Below are 24,227 nucleotides of genomic sequence, written 5' to 3'. Positions count from 1 at the left end.
AGTCCAGACGAGATCTCAACCTTCGGTTAAAGAACATCATGGCCGGGGTCTGGTTGGTAACTGCATGTGTCGCGTTTCGGTAGGCTAATAAGAAATTGTCCATCTTATGCTGTAGTGGAATTTCATCGTCGCACATGGCCTTTATCGCCTTCTTAAAGGTTTGTACGAACCTCTCAGCCAATCCATTTGTGGCTGGATGATACGGGGCGGATGTGTAATGCCTTACCCCATTCCTTCTCATAAATTTTTGAAATTCTTCGGACACAAACTGTGGTCCATTATCAGAGCAGATCTGCTCTGGCAACCCGTTTCTGGCAAATATGGTCCGTAGGACTGCAATCGTTTTCTCTGTAGTGGTTGAGGACATTTTTATCACCTCAGGCCACTTTGAATGAGCATCTACTGCTATTAAGAACATTGAGTCCATGAATGGACCAGCGAAATCAATATGCACCCGTTGCCATGGAGAGGAGGGCCACTCCCATGGGTGTAGAGGGGCATGTGGTGGTGCATTTTGGACCTTCTGGCATCCTGAGCAGCTCTTGGTTAGGTCTTCGATTTGTTGATCGATTCCCGGCCACCACACATAAGCCCTAGCAAGGCTTTTCATTTTCAGCCCCCCCAGATGACCTTCATGTAGCTCATTTAGCACTCTCTCCCTTAACTTGGGTGGAATCACCACTCTGGATCCACACATCACTGTCCCCTGGCATACTGACAGCTGTTCTCTTCTGGATGAGAATGCTGGCAACAGTGAGTCGCCATGTGTTGGCCATCCCCTCACCGTCAAATCATATACCCGAGACAGCGTCGGATCATTGCGGGTCTCCTTCTCTATATCCGCGTTCGTTACTGGCAATCGTTCAATTATTGACGAATAAAATATCTCGATAGGGTCCACTGCTGGTGCTTCCTCCACAGTAGGCAGTGGCAGGCGCGATAGCCCATCAGCGTTTCCATGCTGTTTCATGCCTTTATATTCTATTTCATATTGATTCGCCCCTAGAAACAGGGACCATCTTTGTAACCGCTGTGCAGTCATCACTGGATCGCCCTTCTTAGGATTAAAGATGGAGACAAGTGGTTGGTGGTCAGTCAGCAAGGTCAACTTCTGCCCATGCAGATAGTGGTTGAATTTTTTTACTCCCCATACTAGGCTGAGGGCCTCCCTGTCAATTTGGGTGAAGTTGCGTTCGCCTGAGGTTAGTGACCGGGACGCAAAGGCTACTGGCCTCTCCAACCTGTCTGGGAATTTGTGCGACAGCACCGCTCCAATACCATAGGGTGATGCATCACATGCCAAACGAATTGGTAGTGCTGGGTTGAAATGGGCCAACACCTCTTTTGATGTGATCAATTCTTTACACTTCTGGAAAGCTCATCTACGTTCGTCATTCCACTTCCAAGGTACCCCCGTTTGCAGTAGGGTGTTCAGTGGGTGTAATACCGTAGACAAATTTGGTAAGAACTTGTGGTAGTAGTTTACCAGCCCGAGGAACGACCTCAGTTGTGACACATTTTCCGGTGCTGGAGCCTTGACTACTGCCTCAATCTTTTCAGGGGACTTATGTAACCCCTCTTCATCAATGACGTGGCCACAATACGAGATCTGTTTCTGGAAAAATTTGCACTTGTGGCGATTAGTTCGTAGCCCATATTCCTTTAATCTGGCGAGCACCTTCTCCAAGTTAGCGAGGTGATCACCGTCATTTTCGCCCTTGACCAAGATGTCGTCCAAATAACACTGGGTCCCTGGAATCCCTTACAGGACCTGATCCATTGCCCTTTGCCAGATAGCCGGAGCCGAGGCTGCTCCAAACACCAGCCGGTTGTATTGATAGAGACCTTTATGGGTGTTGATTGTAAGGTAATGTTTCGAAGCTTCTTCTACCTCCATTTGCAAGTACGCCTGGGCTAGATCAATTTTGGTGAAGCATTTACCACCAGATAGCGAGGCGAAAATATCCTCAATTCGTGGAAGCGGATATTGCACCGTGTGAAGGACTGGGTTCACTGTCACCTTAAAATCCCCACAGATGCGGACCTTCTTTGGTTCCCCAGGCGTATTACTTAACGACCTCTTCATTACAGGAACGATGGGTGTAGCCCACTCGCTCCAGTCTACTTTGGACAGTACTCCTGAACGTTCCAACCCTTCCAGCTCTGCTTCGACAGCTGGTCTGATCGCATAAGGCACTGGTCTGGCCTTAAGAAACTTTGGGTTTGCATTTTCCTCTATTTTAATCGTTGCTGTTATGCCTTTTAGTGTCCCGAGTCCCTCCTGGAACACTTCTTTTGCGTCAGTTAGCATTTTTTGACAGTCGTCCAGGTGTGACGTCGTCATCTTTTTTGGCCTCAACCTTCAGTGCCTGTATGGAATGCCAATCTAATTGTGTCTTCCGGATCCATTCACGTCCTAGCAGTGGTGGTCCTCCATGTGGCAATACATATATGTCCGTTTTAGGTATTTCCTGGCCTTTATATATCACTTTCACCCTTATTTTTCCTTTGGGGTAGACTTTTTGCCCCGTGTACGTCTTCAAGACAATCTCTGTAGCTTTCAAGGGTATATGTGAAAATAGCCGCTTGTAGTCCCTTTGGTTTATGACTGTTAGGGCTGATCCTGTGTCCAATTCCATTTTCACTTGGACTCCGTCTATCTTGAGTGTAACCCAGATAGTCTGGTGATCCTCCATTTTGGTTACCTTATGTAGTTTCAGACAACCCAGCTCCTTGCTTCCGGAGTCTGTGTCACTTTTCTGTTCATCTGAACGACTGTCCATCACCTTGTGTACCTTTTTGTGCTTCTCCTGTGGAGATTTATTACTGTTGGTTTTCTTCCCAGACCTGCAGACTCTTGCTATGTGTCCTGCTTTTCCACACTGTCTGCACACTTGGTCCTTGAACCAACAATCCTTCTGGTCATGTGTTGTTCTGCCGCAGCGATAGCACTTCCCTGTTCCATAGGACATTTCATTGGTGCCATATTCTTGCGGTCTCCGTTGTATCTCTGCAGCGCCCCTTGCGGCTGCTTCGTGTGATACTGCCATACTGACAGCCTTGTCCAGCGTAAGATCCTTTTCTGATAGAAGCCGTTTCTGGGTTCCTTCACTTTGCAGCCCACACACAAACTTGTCCCTTAACGTATCTGCTAGTCCCGCTCCAAACTGGCAGTGTTTCGATAGCTTGCGCAGTTCCGTTAGGTACTCAGCATTGCTTTCGTCTTTGTGTTGGTTCCTTTTATGGAACTTAAGTCATTCTGCTACCAGCAGCGGTGTGGGGTTTAAGTGGTCCTGTAGGATTTCTACTATGCTTTCGAAATTCTTGTTCACCGGCTTCTCTGGGGTTATTAGGTTCCGCAGTAACCCATAAGTTTTTGCACCCATGGAATTTAACAAAACCAGTGCTTTCCTAGCATCTGACACTTCAGTCGCCCTGCAGTACACCTCAATACATTCCACATATGTCGCCCAATCTTCGACTTCATTGTCGAACGTAGAGATACTGCCACTCTTCGGCATCCCTGGGTGTGATTTAACTGTCAAAAATGGCGTCTCCCGCGCTTCTCCTTCTTCTCCGCTGGCACAAAATGGCGTCTCCCGCGCTTTCCTTCCTTCCCGCGCTCGCCCTTCTTCTCCGCTGCGGCTCCTAAAAATGGCGTCTCCCGCGTTCTTCCTTCTTCTCAGCGGCTCAATGGCATCTCCTGCGCTCTCCCTTCTTCTCCCCGCGGACACTGTTCAGCCCTTGAGCCCTGGCTGTGCTCTGCGCGTTCTTTTTTTTTTGTGTGCCTTTCCTGTTTCTGCCGCTCGGTCCTGAACCCGGCTGTTGCTTTACCCTCTCTCTCTCCGTTTTTTTTTTTTTTCTCGATGCCGCTCGGTTTTCAACCCCCGGCTGCGCCCTGTGCGCTTCACCCTCTGTCTTACCCCGTCGATGCTGCTCGGCTTTCTCTCCGCCGTCGGTCGGCTCCAGCCGCCGCTGTCCGGGAAGGGTCTGCGCTGTAACTGTCGTCAGTCTTTTGCTGATTGTCATGGCTGGGGAACCAAGCCCAGCTCTCCACAGCCTCCCCTGCGATGTTCACTCTCTGCCGGACGACTGGGCGGTTGCTCGTGGTCGACGCCCGAGTTTCCGGCCTCGACTTTCTTCCACCGCCCTCCTCAAAGGGAAATGCAGAGTTGCAGGTAGATTCGAATTGACACTCGTCGCCACTGTTAGATCCGTGATTCGGAGAGTATGATGTTTTTCAATAACCACACGGATGCTGTAACTTAACAATCAACAGGTATTTACTGGTGGAGGGTAGTCTGAAGACTGGGGGTACAGAGGCATGCGCAAGGCTTAGATACAGGTGTGGTCACTGCCGGTACTACAGTATACAGGAGCTGTAAAAGTGGTTCTGTCTTAAAGGTATATACACTACAAGATGCATCTGCAACAGGTAGATTGGTGAGGGACGAGGTCAAGTAGGTTTATCCCTCGGCCTAGAAATTCAGTAGGCTTTGCGCCCACTTTTCGCCCAAAGAGGGTTTCTGCGCCAGTGTAAGAGGGTGCGCTGATATTCAGCGCTGCGGTAATGGTGGCGGTAGCCGGTAGCACTGCGCCGACACCGATGACGTCATCGGTGTGCACAGTGCCCCGGTACCACCCCGCTTCTGGCCCAAACCCCATATTTAGTTGCGGCCGCCTCTTCTGCAGCGGCCGCAAACAGCGTTTGAAAAACGGGGCCGTACTGCTGCGCAACTGGGGCGCTTTAAGGTGGAGGTGCGGCCGGCCGCTTTTTCGGCGGCCGCCTGCCCGCACCTCCCTCCCCAGCCTCCTACACCACCCCCCCCCGCGGCATTGGTGGCTGATTCCCGCGAGCCCGGCACTTCTCCGTGGTGCCGGCCTCATTTGCCGGCAGAATCCAGCGGCGATCTCACGGCTGCAGGCAGCACCTCCTTAAGAGAAGGAGAAGGCCTGCAGTACCCCAGCCTGCCGCACTGCATCGGGTGGCGCAGCGGCAGCTGGAGCGCTGAAATTTACTTTCAGCGCCCCAAGCGGAGGCGGGCACACCCTGGAACAGCGCCCGGTTCCGACTTGGGGCACTAAAAGTGAATTTCTGGCGGGCGCAACTGGCTCCGCGCGCAGCGCTAACTTTTGGGCGTTAGCCTGCTGGCGGGCCTTAACTGAATTTCTAGGCCCTCATGTTGGTTCTCTCACCACCTGCCGCAGACCTAGTCTGGCAGCTGTGTCCTTTAGGACTCAGCCAGCATTGGAGCTACCAAACCACTTTTGGTAATGGACATTGAAGTCCCACATCACATTCTGTGCCCTTGCTACCCTCAGTGCTTCTTCCAAGTGGTGGTCAACGTGGAGGAGTACTGATTCATCAGCTGAGGGAGGGCGGTGGGTGGTCATCATGTTTGACCTGATGTCATGAGACCAGAGTCAATGTTGAGGACTCCCAGGGCCACACCCTCCCAACTGTATGCTGCCACCTCTGTGGGTCTGTCCTGCTGGTGGGACAGAACATTCCCAGAGATGGTGATGGAGGTGTCTGGGACACTGGCTGAAAGGTATGATTCTGTGAGTATAACTCTTGTCAGGCTGTTGCTTGATTAGTCTGTGGTACAACTCTCCCAATTTTGGCACAAGTCCCCAGATGTTAGTGAGGAGGTCTTTGCAGGGTCGACTGGGCTGGTTGTTGTGCCTGGTGCCTAGGTCGATGCCAGGTGATTTTATTCTCAGTATACTTCTTTGTAGCAGTTTGATACAACTGAGTGGCTTGCTAGGCCATTTCAGAGGGCAGTTAAGAGTCAACCACATTGCTGTGGGTCTAAAGTCACATATAGGCCAGACCAGGTAAGGATGGCAGATTTCCTTCCCTAAAGGGCATTAGTGAACCAGATGGGTTTTTACGACAATCCAGTAGTTTCATGGTCAACTTTACTGACACTAGCTTTTTATTCCAGATTTTATTTAATTAACTTAATTTAAATTCCCCAGCTGCCGTGGTGGGATTTGAACTCATGTCTCCAGATCATTAGTCCAGGCCTCTGGATTACTAGTCCAGTAACATAACAACTATGCTACTGTGCCCAATGAATCCCTCCAATCGGGTTTCCGTCCTGGCCACAGTACTGAAATGGCCCTTATCAAAGTTACAAATGACATCCAATGTGAATGTGGTAACCTAGCTCTCCTCAAACTTCTCGAACTGTCTACAGCTTTTGTCATGGGTGACCACATCATTCACCTCCAATGCCACTCCACCGTCATCCAGCTGGGCGGGACTGCACTCACCTGGTTCCATTCTTATCTATCGAGTTATAGCCAGCGAATCATCTGCAATGGCTTCTCTTCCCTAATGTGGATTTCTGAAGAATATGACATGAACACATTAATCAATGGATTCTGTTCAATTCTGTTATTAGAAAGAACTTAAATATCAATATGTATGCATTCTGCCTCTAACTTCATAAACCAGACATTTGTATTGAATATCCAGGCTCAAATTAGGAACAAGTTTGTTTGTAGTCATGCGTGTATAACGGTTGTCAAAATATCTAATAATCTCCTTATATTGATGCAGATATTACGTATACTGGCACTGATCCACTTGAGCCCTCATCCAGAGCACTGACAATTTTTCCCTTCCTGTTTTTGATTTTTCTTTTCTTTCAACATTATACAACAGGAAAGAAAACAGAACAATGCACTATTTCATAAAAAAAATATCAAGACTGATTTAATGTATAGTGGCAATAACTATGAGGTGGCCATTATTGAATTTCAAAATAAACTAAAGAGATTATATATGGAGAATTGTACTTAACCTCTTATTAGATATATCTACAGCCAAACATATGACCTTTTTTCAAGCTTAATTTTATCATGCAAGGATGATGAAAGCAGTAATTCATTAAAACAATTGGCATTGAGGCTTTACATACAGTGAGCTATTGATTTGAGCTGGGTCTCTGGCAGAGGCACGAAACACAGAACAGACATTTCCAAATGCGGTGGGTGGTTGGGCGGGAATGAGAGAAAAAAAAATCAGCAAGTCATCCTAGGTCATGCTCTTGGACTGCCAAATAATGAGTTAAAGAGCAGTATTGACCTCACTTGCTGCTATTGCTGAGGTTATATACACACACATGTGCTCACCCACGGATAAACCACTGGCATTTCCCACTGTAAATCAAGGATATGCTCTTTTATCCATCACATTCATCTTCATTTTGCTGCTATTCACCCTGACTAACCTTACATAGTAACATAGAAATATCCAGGACTGGGACGGACCATTGAGGACCATCTGGCTGGTCTCAGTGTTTATGAAATATCAAATATCACCATTGACCAGAAACTTAACTGGACTAGCCACATAAATACTGTGGCAACAAGAGCAGGTCAGGGGCTAGGTATTCTGCGACAAGTGTCTCACCTCCCGACTCCCCAAAGCCTTTCCATCATCTACAAGGCACAAGTTAGGAGTGTGATGGAATACTCTCCACGTGCCTGGATGAGTGCAGCTCCAACAACACTCAAGAAGCTCAACAGCATTCAGGACAAAGCAGCCCCCTTGACTGGCACCCCATCCAATACCTTAAACATTCACTCCCTCTACCACCAGTGTACCGTGGCTGCAGTCTGTACCATCTACAAGATGCATTGCAGCAACTCTCCAAGGCTTCTTCGGCAGCACCTCCCAAACTCGCAACCTCTTCCACCTAGAAAGACAAGGGCAGCAGGTGCATGGGAACACCACCACCTCCAAGTTCCCCTCCAAGTCACACACCATCCTGACTTAAAAGTATATCGCCGATCCTTCATCGTCGCTGGGTCAAATTCCTGGAACTCCCTACCTAACAGCACTGTGGGAGTACCTTCACCACATGGACTGCAGCACTTCAAGAAGGCGGCTCACCACCACCTTCTCAAGGGCAATTAGGGATGGGTAATAAATGCCAGCGACGCCCACATCCCAAAAAACGAATAAAAATAAATCTCATAATACCTCTCATACCCTAATCCTTTTTTTTTGCCAGTTATTTATCCAATTATCTGGAATTTATTGATACAATCAGCTCCCACTGCCTCCCTTGAAGGTCTATTTCATACATTCATCACCCTCTGCATAAAATAGGTAAACATAAATTACTTTTTCTCTCTCCCACTCCTAAGTTTGAGGCCTTGCCCTCCTGTAAAATGTGTGACTATACTAAACATATTGGGATAACATTTCTACAAGTCATTTACGCCATTTCTCCTGCATTTCCGCTGGAGTTCAGTGGGAGATCAGGAGAACTGCTGTGGAAAATTTTACTCCACTAACTTCCATCTTCTCCATACCCTTTAGGATTTTGAATATTCCTATAAGATTAACCTGAGTCATCCCTTCTCCAATGCAAACAATCCCAGCTTCTCCTCATAACTCAAATGCCTAATCCCAGCTATCAATTTTGCCATCCTTTGCTGTACCCTCCCCAATGCCTGGAGAATTTTCTCATAATACCTGTGACCAGAATTATACTCCGTACTCCAGGTGGAATATGCTTTATCAAGCGACCAAGCAGACTATTGGATTCATCGCTAGACGGCACCAAGATTGGTGTAATGAGAATGAAGAATTCATCTGACTCTTGCTTGATGTGAAGAGGAGAGCTAGTCAAATCTTTCTGACCCTGGTTCGCTGACCAAAAAGACCTTCACCACGAAGTGCAGATCAAACTATGCCAAATGCAAGATTGATGGTTGGAAGCTAAGTGAGCTTTCCATTCTATTCTGAGTTCTTTACATTCTATGCAGTGTTCTTTACATTCTATTTAGGGAGTTGCAGAGATATGCCGACAGGCATCACAAGACAATTCTATGCACAAGTAAAGGTTGTCTATGGTCCACATCATGATGTGATGGTACCAGTAAAGAGCAGGGCTGGTAAATCACTGATAACAGATCAAGAGGTAATATGCCAACGATGGATGCAGCTCTTTGAGGAGTTGCTCAACACTGTATCGTCTATTGCTGAGGATGCATTGGGCTGCATCCTGCAGGAGGCCAATGTTGCCATCTTGGATGTTACATCGACCATTGAGGAAATAGAGGCCGCTATCAGGTCTATGAAGAATGGCAAAGTGGCATTCCTGGGGAGATTTACAAGATTGGATGTAGAGCTCTTCCTGAGCACCTGCTCAAATTATTCTGCCTAATCTGGAGAGAGGAGATGGTCCCATGGGACATAAATAACACATTTCAACTGTGTATACATTGTAAATAACACAAATTTGTAATTTGTTAAAGAATCAGAATTTAGAAATATCCACTTACTTAATGTGTGTTATATTAAATAATTTTGGAACCAGACATTCATGTTGAAAAAAAGTTTGGAGGGAAAGAATGAAAGACTACAAAGTTTCTCAGATGATCCCTTATTCTGTTCTAATAGCTATATTCCAGAAAGGAATTCCCTGAATGCAGTGGGTTTTAAATTCAAATTGAACAGATCTTTTCACATTTGTTCTGATTACTTGGATAATGTCTTTCTAGCTGCTGTTTTTCTTGAACCTAAATATTGTCGACAGACTCTTGGCATCAAATTATAGTTGAACTTACTTTACAGCTTTGCAAATCCTGATTATACCCAATATATTAAAAATGCCACTCTGATGAAGTACAGACTCAGATTGCATAAAGGACATTTATGTGGGTGAATGGAAAGTGCTGAGCACAGTTTACTCAAACGTTTTTGATGTACGCATAATTTTCTCAAAGGGCAAATGAAGTATGAGCATAAGGGAGCGATTTCCATGGAAACAGAATGACTAACGCGATCCGCACGATGTTGCAATAATACATTAACAACAGGCACAATGAGGCTGGACGTTTCTCACTGATATTGCTTGAAATTTCTGTTTCTCAACCCTCTTGATTTTAAAAGCTGAATGTTGAGGATTTTAATTTGTGAACTTTGATTCATAGTAGAGAGGCTAATTGTGTTGCCACTTCACATTGTTCTAGAATAAATCACAGTTTCTCATTTTGGCTTATAGTCCTACTCGATCCCAGGTTACATACCTCCAGCTAAGAGAGGAAGTGAGTGTTTTACAGATTGATATATGGCTTGCATTGCTAATGTTGCTCTGTGTAGCCATGCATATGAAAGGTGATTGAAGTCCAGTATTTATTTCTTGTGTAGAGCAGCGCTCATATTTTTACTCTGCAAATGAAGATTAACCCTTGAAGTACTCACATCTGTTGTGCTGATATACAGATTTTCTGTTTATTCACCCATTCACCAGCGTGCTGTATATTGTACTTTCTAGAGGATTCTAATTTTCTCTTCTATTCTGAAAGAGACTTTTACTGGTGTAATGGTTACCATTGGCATCTTCCCCAAGTACCCATTCTTTGTGACAGAGCATAGACAGTGAATGTTGACAGGCTATTTGACCATGGAAGGTATCGCAGCTGATTCCAGCCTGGATGTCCACACACACACACGTGGGGGGTGGGATTCTCCTCTTTGGAGCAAAGTTGCAGGAAGCTGGGACTTCCACCCGCCCCTTCATATCTGTCCCAGCCTTGATCAATTTTACTGGGGCAGGGTTCATTGCGTATGCATAGTGGGCTTCCCACTATCAAGAGGAGGCCAGCCAGTGCAAGGGCAGAGAGATAGTGAGGAGCCTTAAAAGGGCAGAAGTGCTTTGAAGATTGGAATGAAGGTTTCCATTGGAGGTCTCATCTGAGATCAAGGCCTTTAACAGTTTAGTTTCTGGAGCCAACTGGAGGGAGAGTAGGCTGCTATAAGGCCCTCTCCCTCCACTGGAGGAACTCTGGACCTTTACCTTGGTTTCCTGGGGCTACTGATACCTTCCACATGGCTGGCCTGGAAAGAAGGCAAATCCACTGGGAACTTGGCTCTGCCCTTACCCACTCCCCAGCTGCCATTTACATGTAGTAGATAGGGAAGGAGCAACTAATGGCAGTCCCGGCGGGGGCAGGGGAGGCGAAAATCTCGGTTGGGGCCGTGAGGCGGCAGCAGGCCTTACTGCCTGAATTTTCCAACATTCTCTGCCACAAGCCCGTTCAATTTCAGGCAGTGACTGCAGGGAAAAAATTCCTGGAACAGCAGTGGCAACCCAGGCAGATTTTCCCTCTGTAGCCTGTGGGAGCCAAGAGAAATTGTAGCGTACCAAATCCTGCATCTGTTGTGTCAGCACAGACCTAGGTCCTTCTGGTGAGAGTTCAGAGTCCAACCAACTCAGTACAGACCTGCGACCGTCTGGTATGAGATCAGCTAATTCAGCTTGGACCTGGGACCTTCTGGGTTTGCTTGTACTACACCACGGGGTACACAGATTGCTTTTGTTTTCCGGTATCTACTGTGGGGAGTTTCCACACATATTTTTTAATAAAAAGCTTTTATCAGTAAAAGTCACCATAAAGCTGTCAGATATGTCGTAAAATTAGCAACTGGTTCACAAATGTCCTTTAGGGAAGGAAACCTGCCGTCCTTACCGGGTCTGGGCCTATATGTGACTCCAGTCCCACACCAACATGGTTGACTCTTAACTGCCCTCTGAAGTGGACTAGCAAGCCACTCATTTGTATCACCACCTTCTCAAGGGCAACTAGGGATGGGCAATAAATACTGGCCTTGCCAGTAACGTCCACATCCTGAGAATGTAGAAGAAGAAAAAACACAGCCACAGTAGAATTAATACTTCTGACGAAGGGTCAGCGACCTGAAATGTTAACTCTGTTTCTCTCTCCACAGATGCTGCCTGACCTGCTGAGTAGCTCCAGCATTTTCTTTTTTTATTTTAGAATTAATACAAAATGACTTGTACAATCCAGTGTGAAATAGTTCAGCAATTTATCATGATTCCTTGGTGCAATTGTACTACAATTATGACATAATTATGCCTTACTAGGTGCTCCACTCGGAAACTCACAAAATGCACCCCCCCCCGACTTGTTTCTGTGCTGCTGTTTGCTGCTGCAGGAATGGGTGACACAGGATGCTGTGAGGTGCTTAGGTGCGGCTGCCCAGAGGGGTCTTGCAGTCAACATTATAAAAGATGACCTTATTCTGTTCCTGTAGGAGCTATGCCAACTCTTCTTGGGTTCCTAGAGGAACAGAAGATATTTTACAATATTAATTGTGAAACAATTGAAAAAGAGCATCACATTCAAGACATTTCAAGACCCCCTGCACCAGGGCCTCCAGCGCAGTGCCACCGAGCGATGGCATTCCCCCTCCCTGTCTACCTTTGGTCACTCGTATTCTCAGTAGTACAGCAGCTTTAAGAGCTGCTGCTGGTGGATAATCCACCCCGACCTCCAGCACTTCCAGCGCATCATGATCTGTACATCACGAGGAATGAATATCTGCGTTAATTAGATGACCCTATATTATGGTGAAAGGTCAGCAAATCAAATTTGCAGTACAGGAAACTTTCGATTTACCGGCACCTAAATAACCGGAAATCTCGGTCAACCGGCAAAATTCAGGAGTAGGTTCAGGTAAGTTTTACTTCATATTCTACTTGCCTTCCTCGATCTGTTGCTGTGCAAGGGTGTGGCTGCAGCTGTTGCTAAGCTACAGAGATGCTTGGAACTTGTGGCCATTGTTCTGAACCTGTTGCTAAGCAACAGGGTTGGTTGCTTTATACGGAGCTCTCAGCTCTCCATATCTTTTACTATAGCTCTCGGTTATCTGGAATTTTTGATGAACCGGTACCACGTCGGTCCCGTTGGTGCCGGATAAAAAAAAGTTTCCTGTACTCAGCAGTTACTTCTAATTTAAACATGCATCATATAGAGTAGAGATTTTGTCTTCCTTATCAATTTTCTCCTCTTCTCTCTCCTGAAAGTATTGATTCCTTAATGAATTATGGCTCCACTGGTAGCCCTCCCACCTCCAGTAACTCGCACAAGTGGCCACTAAGAAAGAAAGACCTTTCATCTATGAAGCGCCTTTCATGACCTTAGGATGTCCAAAGTGCTTCACAGTCAATGAAGTATTATACATGTGTTAGCTTTGACAGTGCAATAAAGGGCTATTTGAACTGGGACAGGGTTATCATAGCTGAGCTCAATCTTATCCTTAACCAAAATCCATACACATGACCTTCTAGCAAGGCTGGTTAATAGTCAGAAGCAGAAACCTGGCCAATTTTTCACTCACTGAACTAAGTGCAGTGAGGCCAATGGTAGTTACCTTGCTGCTGCCGAGATTGAATAACCTGTGAATTTCATGGCCTGTATAGCTCAGTTGCTGCCTGGATAATTTTCCTAAGCCACTGGGGTTGTCATATGATTGGGGATAAAGGCACCAGAAGATCTCACGTTCAATCCCAAACTGCACTGAGTTTGCTGATTTCAGTCAATTAACCACTGTTGGCCTCAATACTATGGGCCGTGGGGGGTAGGGGAACTAGGATTTCCATTTCTGATTATCCAGTGATTCCTAGTGAAACATGTGTATGTGTTGAGCGTGTGGTGTCTATGTGTGTCAGGTGAGAACATGTTGGCCTTGAATTTAACATCCCCCATGGTGTCTCCCAATCACCGTCTATGCTCACATACAAAGAATGACCACTTTAGCAAGGTATGGGAGATCTCCAGGTGCCTGTGAGAAAGCAGCCCATCAAGAGTCAATTGGCTGGATTTTGCCAGCCCTGGGGAGGTGGGTTTGGAGGCGGGACTGCCGGGAAAATGGTAGAATTTGGGGGCGGGCTTAACAAGGTCAATCAAGGGAAAATAGTGTGGGTTGGCCACAAGTCGATGGAGGCGGGACTAAAACCTGACAAGTGGGAGTCCCGCCTCCAAAAGCTCCCCATTGACAAAATCCAGCCCATAGACTTCAGGAGAGGGGGGCAAGAAAATGTTGTAGAAAATAAAAACACTGACCCATGAGAAGGTTAATTCAGTGACTATGGGGTGATTTAGACCATTCTGTGGCAATCCATTACAGCTGTTTTTACACCATTCGATGACTCAGTGGCTGGAACTGAAAGGAAGGCAGGAAAACATGTAGAAGTGAAATACGGACATTTGTGTAAATCATACTAGCTTCCCACGTACCATATGAAACAAATTTTGCAAATGGCACACATTATGCTACAACCCCCACTCCTTGGACTAGCGGTCTCACCGTTTAACATATGGTATACATTAACTTTGAAAAAAGTTTTTATTAAGTTAATGAAGTGATTCCATTGGGTAAAATACGATCCAATGAATACACATCCAAGGAATGAGTGGAAAAAATATAACATTTGTGAGCAGAGCCAGTTATGCAACAGTGTGCAAACTTACCAGTAGGTGCTAGAGCTAAATCACCTCCAGATATAAAATGAATTCTGTGATCAACTACAAATACAAGCTATTGTTCAACATGATTAATAAAAGTCAAAAACTGAAGCAGATTCTGTGGAACACAAAAAAGTACCATTTATTGGCAATATCCTGATTCACGAGCTAAGCTATTCTGAAATTATTCAGATTGTTAGTTGGAAATAAGTGAAACTGTTTAAAGACCACCAATATAGAAAGACCACCCATCTATATACATCACAGACATGACATGAAAAACCTAAAAATGTATTAATAGTTCAGGCTCGATCCTGAATTTAGTGACTTCTGTCTAATTGCCCCATGCACAGAATAGTGTACATTTTTGAGTCTATGTGTGAACTTAGCAGGTTATAGCCTTGCCAGGACTTCCAGCATCAGTCTCATTGTAGTGAGCTCCCGGAATGACCTAAGCTCATCACTTGCATACTGACAGATTGTGGTAAAAATTGCAGGGGGGTTTCCTTCTCTCAGAGGGTCGTACATCTGTGGAATTCTCTGCCCCAGAGAGCTGTGGAGGCTGGGTCATTAAATACGTTTAAGGTGGAGATAGACAGATTTTTACAAGATAAGGGAGTGAAGGGTTATGGGGAGCGAGCGGGGAAGTGGCTTTGAGCCCAAGATCAGCCATGATCTTATTGAATGGCGGAGCAGGTTCGAGGGGCCAAGTGGCCTACTCCTGCTCCTATTTCTTATGTTCTTATGTTCAATTCTTGGGGAGAAATGTGGGCTCTTGTGGCTATGCACTGGTTTTGCCTGTTACTATATTCTGTTTGTTAAATTGCTTTGAAATGGTTTATAAAGTTGTCAGTGAGGCGAAGGCTCGCATCTCCCCCTAGCCCCCAGTTCACAGTCACACACACAACTCCCCACTGACTTAACCCCCACTCCCCCCATCCACTTCATGCTGGCTCTTTTCTCCTTCTTTCCCCCCTCACAGTTGCCATGTGCAGAGGGTTGACCTTCTTGCTGATTTTTTTCTGCTCCATTCATACAGCATCTCACTGGGGAATGCCTTGCCTATGCTTCGTGATTCCTGCAAGCCGTCATCTGTGGAATCCCCAGCTCCTGGCAGGAAGGAGGTTTTTGAAGAAATAGGAAATATTCAGTGATGCTGCTGTTTTTGGGCATGGAGCTTTGCCGTGGAAACTCCCTGATCTTGCAAAATGATCACGAGAATTCCCATCCACAACAGTGTGCTATCTCTTGGAGCAGTATCAGCTAGGATCCTGGAGTGTCAGTCAGGTGCAGAACCAGGAGTGGGGCTGATTTTCATCTGCAGATGCAGACAAGTGGACACACTCTTCAAAATCTGGCGTTTTAACAAAGAACTATTTTCTTCCTTTCAGGTGTCAAGGATTGTAAGCTTCAGCAATTCTTGGACGCCAAGGCCCCTCCGGAACCTTCTTTCCCTTCACTTTCCTCTGACCCCATCCCTTCTTCCAATCTCACCCCCTTGCTGTGTTTTCACAATCCCCTCTGACCTTCCCCTCTCTGACCCCAAACGATCAGTCCTCAGCAAATGCCTGAGCTTCATCCCCTTATGCCTCCACCTCAATGAATTTCGAGCTCGGCGCGACGCTGAGCTCTTTTTCCGTCGCCTTCATTTCAGTGCCCGCTTCTTTGGCCAGGAGTATTCCCCCCGCACAGTGGACCCTTTCTCCCGTTTTCAGAATTCTCGTTCTACCTGGACCCCTCCCTCTGGCCTCTTAACCTCTCTAGATCTTTTCATTGCAAACTGTTGGCATGACATCAGCCATCTCAATTTCTCTATTCCCCTTAACCACTCCAACCTCCCTCCCTCTGAACTTGCAGCACTCCGTTCTCTCAGATCCAACCCCAACATTATCACTAAACCTGCTGACAAGGACGGTGCTGTTATTGTTTGGTGAACTGATCTCTACCTAGCGGAGGCTGAACGCCAACTCTTGGACACCTCCTCCTACCTCCCGCTGGACCATGACCCCACTACCGAACATCAAGCCATCATTTCCAAGACTGTCGCTGACCTAATTTCCTCTGGAGATCTTCCCTCCGCGACTGCCAACCTCATAGTCCTCCAACCCTGCACAGCCCGCTTCTACCTCTTTCCCAAGATCCACAAACAGGACTGCCCTGGTAGGTCCATCGTTTCAGCCTGTTCTTGCCCCACGGAACTTATCTCTTCCTATCTCGACTCTACTTTTTCTCCCCTTGTCCAGTCTCTTCCCACTTACATCTGCGACTCTTCCGACGACCTCTGCCACTTTAACAGTTTCCAATTTCCTGGCCCCAACCGTCTCCATTTCACTATGGATGTCCAATCCCTCTACACCTCCATCCCCCACCAGGATGGCCTGAGGGTGCTCTGCTTCTTCCTTGAACAGAGGCCCAACCAATCCCCTTCCACCACCACCCTCCTTCGCCTGGCTGAACTTGTTTTCACATTGAACAACTTCTCCTTAGACTCCACTCACTTCCTCCAAATTAAAGGTGTTGCTCTGGGAACCTGCATGGGTCCTAGCTATGCCTGCCTTTTCGTGGGATATGTGGAACATTCTTTGTTCCAGTCCTACTCAGGTCCCCTCCCTCACCTCTTTTTCCAGTACATTGATGACTGTATCGGTGCTGTTTCCTACTCTCGCCCTGAAATAGAAAATTTCATTCCCTTGCTTCCAATTTCTACCCTTCCCTCACCTTCACATGGTCCATCTCTGACTCTTACCTTCCTCGACTTCTCTGCCTCCATCTCTGGGGATAGGTTATTGACAAACATCCACTACAAGCCCACTGACTCCCACAGCTACCTGGACTACACTTCCTCCCACCTCGCTTCCTGTAAGGACTCTATTCCATTCTCTCAGTTCCTCCGTCTCATCTGCTCTGACGATGCCTCCTTCCATACTAGTGCGTCTGGCATGTCTTCCTTTTTCCTCAACCGAGGATTCCCCTCTACCGTGGTTGACACGGCCCTTGACCGTGTCCGTTCTATTTCCCGCACTTCTGCTCTCACCCCTTCCCCTCCCTCCCAGAACCATGATAGGGTTCCCCTTGTCCTCACCTTTCACCCCACCAGCCTCCACATTCAACGGATCCTCCTCCGCCATTTCCACCACCTCCAGCATGATCCCAACACCAAACACATCTTCCCCTCACCTCCCCTTTCAGCATTCCGAAGCTACTGCTCCCTCCACGACACCCTGGTCCACTCCTCAATCACCCCCAACAGCCCCTCCCCTTCGCCCAGCACCTTCCCGTGCAAGTGCAGGAGATACAACACATGCCCTTATACCTCCCCCCTTCCCATTGTCCAGGGCCCCAAACACTCCTTCCCGTTGAAACGGCGATTTATTTGTACTTCTTGCAATTTAGTATACTGTATTCGCTGCTCATGATGCGGTCTCCTCTACATTGGGGAAACCAAACGCAGATTGGGTGACTGCTTTGCGGAACACCTCCGTTCAGTCCATAAGGGTGGCCCTGAGCTTCCGGTCACCTGTCACTTTAATTCTCCGCTCCACTCTGACCGCTCTGTCCTCGGCCTCTTACACTGTTCCAATGAAGCTCAACGTAAGCTCGAGGAACAACACCTCATCTTTCGATTAGGCACTTTACAGCCTTCTGGACTCAACATCGAGTTCAATAATTTCAGACCATAACCTCAGCCCCTATCATTTTTTTTCTCTCTCACATGGCAGCCGTTGATGATTCTGCCATTGCCATTTACACTTCATCTAGAGTCATCTTTTGTTTCTTATCTTGTCCCATTACCATCTCCTTTTGCCTTGCACCATCATTCCTTTTGTCTCTTAATTTCTCCTGCCTTCCATCCCATCACAGACCTTTCCTTTTGTTCATTCCTCACCCCCCCTTCTCCCTGCCCCTACACTTGCTTAAACACCTGTTACATCTCCAACTTTTTCCAGTTCTGATGAAGGGTCATCGACCTGAAACGTTAACTCTGTTTTTCTCTCTACAGATGCTGCCTGACCTGCTGAGTATTTCCAGCATTTTCTGTTTTTATTTCAAAATGTTGACTGCCTATGTGAAATATGAATGGTTGGCAAGCAAGACAGAGAACCTTCAACTCTAAAATAGATTCCACAATGAAAGCAAACAGACAGACAGATTTCATCAAAGTAACCATTACTATTTTTCCATAATTGATTTTTTAGAAAAATCAGAAATTCACAGAAATTATTTTTACATCATGTGATAGAAAAGCTGTCCATATTTTGAAAACTGAAGGACGTTCAATAATCTAAGTGTTAATAGTATGTTTCCTTCTCCATTTTCAAAACATTTCCTATTAGCAACAACAATTTGCATTTATATAATGCTTTTAACATCAAAAACTGTCCCAAAATGGACAATGAGCCAAAGAAGGAGATATTAGGAGGGGTGACCAAAAGCTTGGCCAAAATGTTGGGTCTTACATAGGGTCTTGAAGGACAAGAACGAATTGGAGAGGCAGAGGGATTCAAGGAGGGAATTCCAAAGCGTGGAGTTTAGGTGGCTGAAGACACGGCTGCCAATAGTGGGGCAAAGGGAGTGGGGTGGGGAAGTAAAAGAGACCAGAGTCTGAGGAACGGAGAGCTTGGGAGAGGTTTTGGGCTGGAGGAGGTTACAGGGATAGAGAGATATGAGATGATGAAGGGATTTAAACACGGGGATGATAATTTTAAATTTGAGCTATTGGGAGCCAATGTAAGTCAGCAAAGACACAGGTTTAAAAAAAATTTGTTCCTGGGATGTGGGCGTCGCTGGGAAAGCCAGCTTTTATTGCCCATCCCTAATTGCTCTTGAGTATGTGGTGGTGAGTCACCTTCTTGAACCGCTGCAGTCCGTTGTGGTGAAGGTACTCCCACAGTGCTGTTAGGGAGGGAGCTCCAGGAATTTGACCCAGCGACAATGAAGGAATGGCGATATATTTCCAAGTCAGGATGGTGTGTAACTTGGAGGGGAACATGCAGGTGATGGTGTTCCCATGTGCCTGCTGCCCTTGTCCTTCTAGGTGGTAGAGGTCGCGGGTTTGGGAGGTGCTGTTGAAGAAGCCTTGACGAGTTGCTGCAGTGCATCTTGTAGATGGTACACACTGCAGCCACGGTACGCCGGAGGTGCAAGGAGTGAATGTTTAAGGTGGTAGATGGGGTGCCAATCAAGTGGGCAGCTTTGTCCTGGATGGTGTCAAGCTTCTTGAGTGAGACAGGCAATTGGGACTTGGTGTAGGATTAGATACAGGCAGAGTTTTGGAGGAGCTAAAGTTTACGGAGGGTGGATGATGGAGGATGGCGGACCGGCCAGGAGAGCATTGAAATAATAGAGTCTGGGGGCGACAAAGGCATGAATAAGGGTTTCAGTGGCAGAGGGGCTGAAGTATGGATGGAGGTGAGCAATGCTAATGAGGTGAAAGTAGTCAGTCTTTGTGATTGAAGGTTATGGTGTCAGAACCTCAGCTTGATATCAAATAGAATGCTAAGGTTGTCAACTGCCTGGTTCAGCCTGGAACAATGGCCAGACATGGGGATGGTGTTGGTGGCGAGGGTACAGAGGTTGTGGCAGGGCCGTAGACAACTGGTTTGGTTTTCCTAATGTTAACTGGATGAAACAGTGGCTGATCCAAGACCGGATGTCAGATAAACAATCTGACAACACAAAGGTAGTGCAAGGGTCTAGAGACGTGGGGGAGAGTTAAAGCTGGCTGCCATCAGCGTACACGTGGAAGCTAACTCAGATGGTGCAGATGATGTTGTCAAGGGGCTGCATGTAGATTACGAAGAGGCGGGGACCCAGGATGAATCCTTGGGGGGAGGAGAGTCTCCGGAGTGGAGTGCGAAGTGTTGGGAAAAGTAGCCATTGGTAGAGGTGCTCTGTCTACAATCTGATAGAGTGGAACCAGGTGAGGGCAGTCCCACCGAGCTGAAGGAGAGGCGTTGGAGGAGGATGCTGTGGTCAACCATGTCAAAGACTTCACTGAGGTTAATGAGAACACAGAGGGATAATGCTCTACGGTCATAGTCACACAGAATGTCATGTAACTTTGATTAGGGCCACTTGTTGTTCTGGGAGGGGTGGAAACCTGATTGAAGAGAGTTAAACAAACAGTTTAGAGAGAAACGGGCACAGATTTGGGAGATAACAACACATTCAATGTCTATATATTATTTTATTATATACAGTTTACGTAAATATTTCTGTTGAAAAGCACCGTAACACAGAAGAATGTACCAAGTTGCAATAGATTTATTTATTACCAAAATAAACAGATAAATGGAACCATTTGCCCATATACTCTTTTACTGGGTTAGAATACTCCTAAACACTTTAATAAGATCTAATACCTATTAGTTTATGTGTTCTGGTTGGATACATTCCATTTTATTTCAGCTATATTCTCTATAAAGAAGCTATTTGGCATCGTTCCTACCTGATACTCATTACAAGGCATCACTGCTGCAGCTGTACAGGGTGCAGGATGTGGAGTGTAACAAACATCACGACAAACAAAGCATCTAATGAATTCGCTCACTGTAGAGGTTCCAGCCCATTGCAGCAGCCAATGTTTAGAATGGATAGTTAGAGAGAATTACAACGCTGGTGAATTCAGATGACATCATAAAAGCTGATACAGTTTAGACACATCAATCAACGGTTGGCATTATTCGACTGTCTCCAACTCACTGCTGCCCATCTATTTAATTGTACATTAGAATTAGTTACATTTCTATTTCGAAACTACTGTTGATCGGTCATTATGAAGAGCTATAAAAAGGTGCTATTCAAACCCATTTGATCTAAGCAAGTGATCACAGAGTACTTTGAACAAATAAAACAAAAGCAGTCACAGTACTTAAATGGAGAGATGAGTGAGTAATGCAATGACAAAATGGCTTTGCAAATAAACAATTTATACACTTCCACAATAAGGGATCAGTATGGTTTTGTTTTTACCTGCTATTGTTTCCATTAAGAAAATAGTTCTGATAATCATACTCTACACACATACATTGATAGCTGATCATGGCTTTTTGCTAATTTACAACTACATTAGTATTGGATGAGAAAATATATTATTCTGTGTCCTGGCTTTGACAGAAGGAGAATATATACAGGAATCTGACATTGGAAGGAGGACTTAATTTAATGTTGCACAGTTTTCTGACAGTTAATTTAATCAAAATCATTACTCATACTCAATATCTGACTGCAGGGATTTATGTTAAACATTATTTCTGCATGAAGACATTCAGTGGGAAACCTTCCATAAGATCATTAATTCTGACTTCATACTGTATTACTGGCCAGGAAAGCAGCTGGTGGGAGGATAACACATAGAAATGCCTGCCTAATTATTTAGAAACTATAATAAACACTGTCACAAATGTTATTTCATGTCTTGGGATTGAGTTATAGGTAGAAAACATTTAAAAAATGAATCAATCAATTCTAGGGCATTGTACAGCAGCAACACAAACCTCTCCCATTTCCTTTTAAAGTGATAGCCATAATATCACAGGGTAAACATAGATGAGAGGGGCCACATGGCCCATCTTAATCCAGCCATCTAGAAGGACCCACCCCCATTGCAGCATTTAGTTTTTTTCTTTAAATGACTCACTTTCACACTACCTGGAAATCTATTCCATGCGTTGATCACACTGCCAGCGGTCCTAAATTTCCATTTTTCTAATTTGACCTTGTATCAAATGTTCCTACTCCCATGATTTAATTTGAAATGATATTCCAGATTTAACTATAGCCCAGGCTGAGTGGTAGCACTCACTCCTCTGAGTCAGAAGGTTGTGGGTTCAAGTCCCACTGCCGAGATGTGAAGACATAGGGCCGTAATTTGCGGCCCGTACGACGTGCGTATGAGGTGCGCGCTAAAACCTGGAACTTGCGATCGGTCAGGAATTTTCTTGACAGATCATCCGCATCCCCGGGAAAAGGGCATCCGCGGGCGGAAACTTCTGCCCAGCGATTGCCCGTGAAATTCTTATGCCTGGTAAAAACTTTTAAAATAAGGTAAGTTTAATTTTAGCCCCTTTAAAACATGTAAATTTATTTTTCAAAAATTTAATATTTTGTTTTAAATATTTAATTAAATGCAATTTTAATTAATTTTAAATGTGATTTTTTAAAATTTGATGTCTAGGTGTATTTTTGGGGGTATTTTCATTCATACTTATGGGGTTTCATACATACGGAACCTCCATAAGTATGAATAGGGATTCCTTTCTGTCATTCATTGGTCCGGCCCACATGATTCCAGGGGCGCTTGCTGTTAGATCCGTGATTCTTTAAATAGGATGTATCCCCAAGAACTACACGGATGCTGTAACTTAACAATCAACAGGTACTTACTGGAGTAGAGTAGTCTCAAGACTGAAGTACAGAAGCCTGCGCCGGTTTTATATACAGGTGTGGTCACTGCCGGTACTACAGTATACAGGAGCTGTAAAACAGTTCTCTCTTACAGGTACATACACAACAATTCCTCCCCTTTTAGATTAACAGTACCATAACATTCATTTAACAATTAACATTTTTAACATGCAACATTAACTGAAAATAGTCCATTTATAGATTCAGTCTTGGGGTGGCTTCCTGATCCTTTCGGGGTAGCGCCTTTCCTGAGGTTCTTGTTCTTGGTGCGGAGGCGATTCTGGCCCCTTTTCGTCAGTTAGTTCATCGGTTTCCACTGCTATTGGTTTGGAGGTAGATGCGGGTTCATCCCCAGGTACTCGAGACATGGGGTTGACTCGTTCCTGTGACGCTAAGATCTGATCGACGTGGCGTCTCACAATGTTCTCCCCGACATCCACTGTGTACATTAATGGCCCCTGCCTTGTGCAGCGTAAGATCCTTTTCTGATAGAAGCCGTTTCTGGGTTCCTCCACTTTGAAGCCCACACACAAACTTGTCCCTTAACGTATCTGCTAGTCCCACTCCAAACTGGCAGTGTATCGATAGCTTGCGCAGTTCCGTTAAGTACTCAGCATTGCTTTCGTCTTTGTGTTGGTTCCTTTTATGGAACTTAAATCGTTCTGCTATCAGCAGCGGTGTGTGGTCCTGTAGGGTTTCTACTATGCTTTCGAAATTCTTATTCACAGGCTTCTCTGGGGTTATTAGGTTTCGCAGTAACCCATAAGTTTTTGCACCCATGGAATTTAACAAAACCAGTGCTTTCCTAGCATCTGGCACTTCATTCGCCCTGCAGTACACCTCAATACGTTCCACATCTGTCGCCCAATCTTCGACTTCATTGTCGAACGTAGAGATACTGCCACTCTTCGGCATCCCTGGGTGTGATTTAACTGTCAAAAATGGCGTCTCCCGTGCTTTCCCTCCTTCTCCGCTGGCACAAAATGGCGTCTCCCGTGCTTTCCTTTCTTCCCGCGCTCACCCTTCTTCTCCGCTGCGGCTTCTAAAAATGGCGTCTCCCGCGCTCTTCCTTCTTCTCTGCGGCTCAATGGCATCTCCCGCGCTCTCCCTTCTTCTCCCCCGCGGACACTGTTCAGCCCTTGAGCCCTGGCTGTGCTCTGTGCGTTTTTTTTTCTGTGCGCCTTTCCCGTTTCCGGTGCTTGGTCCTGAACCCGGCTGCTGCTTTACCCTCTCTCTCTCCGTTTTGTTTTTCCTCGACGCCGCTCGGTTTTCAACCCCCAGCTGCGCCCTGTGTGCTTCACCCTCTATCTTACCCCGTTGACGCTGCTCGGCTTTTTCTCTGCCGTTGGTCGGCTCCAGCCGCGCTGCACCTGTCGTCAGTCTGTTGCTGATCGTCGTGGCTGGGGAACCAAGCCCGGCTCTCCACAGCCTTCCCTGCGATGTTCACTCTCTGCCGGACGACTGGGCGGTTGCTGAAGGTCGACGCCCGTGTTTCTGGCCTCGACTTTCTTCCACCGCCCTCCCGG

General features: G+C 46.1%; 1 long non-coding RNA gene across 1 annotated transcript; it reads right to left on the bottom strand.

Annotated features, from left to right (window-relative positions):
- Positions 1-11,840: 11,840 nt before the first annotated feature.
- LOC147105260 (uncharacterized) lies at positions 11,841-21,039 on the bottom strand. Its single transcript, XR_015081766.1, has 3 exons — positions 20,744-21,039; positions 13,894-13,993; positions 11,841-12,108 (listed from the first exon to the last, which is right to left on the bottom strand). It is a non-coding gene; the product is annotated as an uncharacterized LOC147105260 (long non-coding RNA).
- Between the last annotated feature and the right edge of the window lie 3,188 nt (positions 21,040-24,227).

The sequence above is a fragment of the Somniosus microcephalus genome, chromosome 18 (genome assembly GCF_052327205.1).
Source record: "Somniosus microcephalus isolate GS21.2 chromosome 18, FLI_Smic_1.0, whole genome shotgun sequence".
NCBI classification, from domain to species: Eukaryota; Metazoa; Chordata; class Chondrichthyes; order Squaliformes; family Somniosidae; genus Somniosus; species Somniosus microcephalus.
This window is presented reverse-complemented; position numbering and strand designations above follow the sequence as displayed.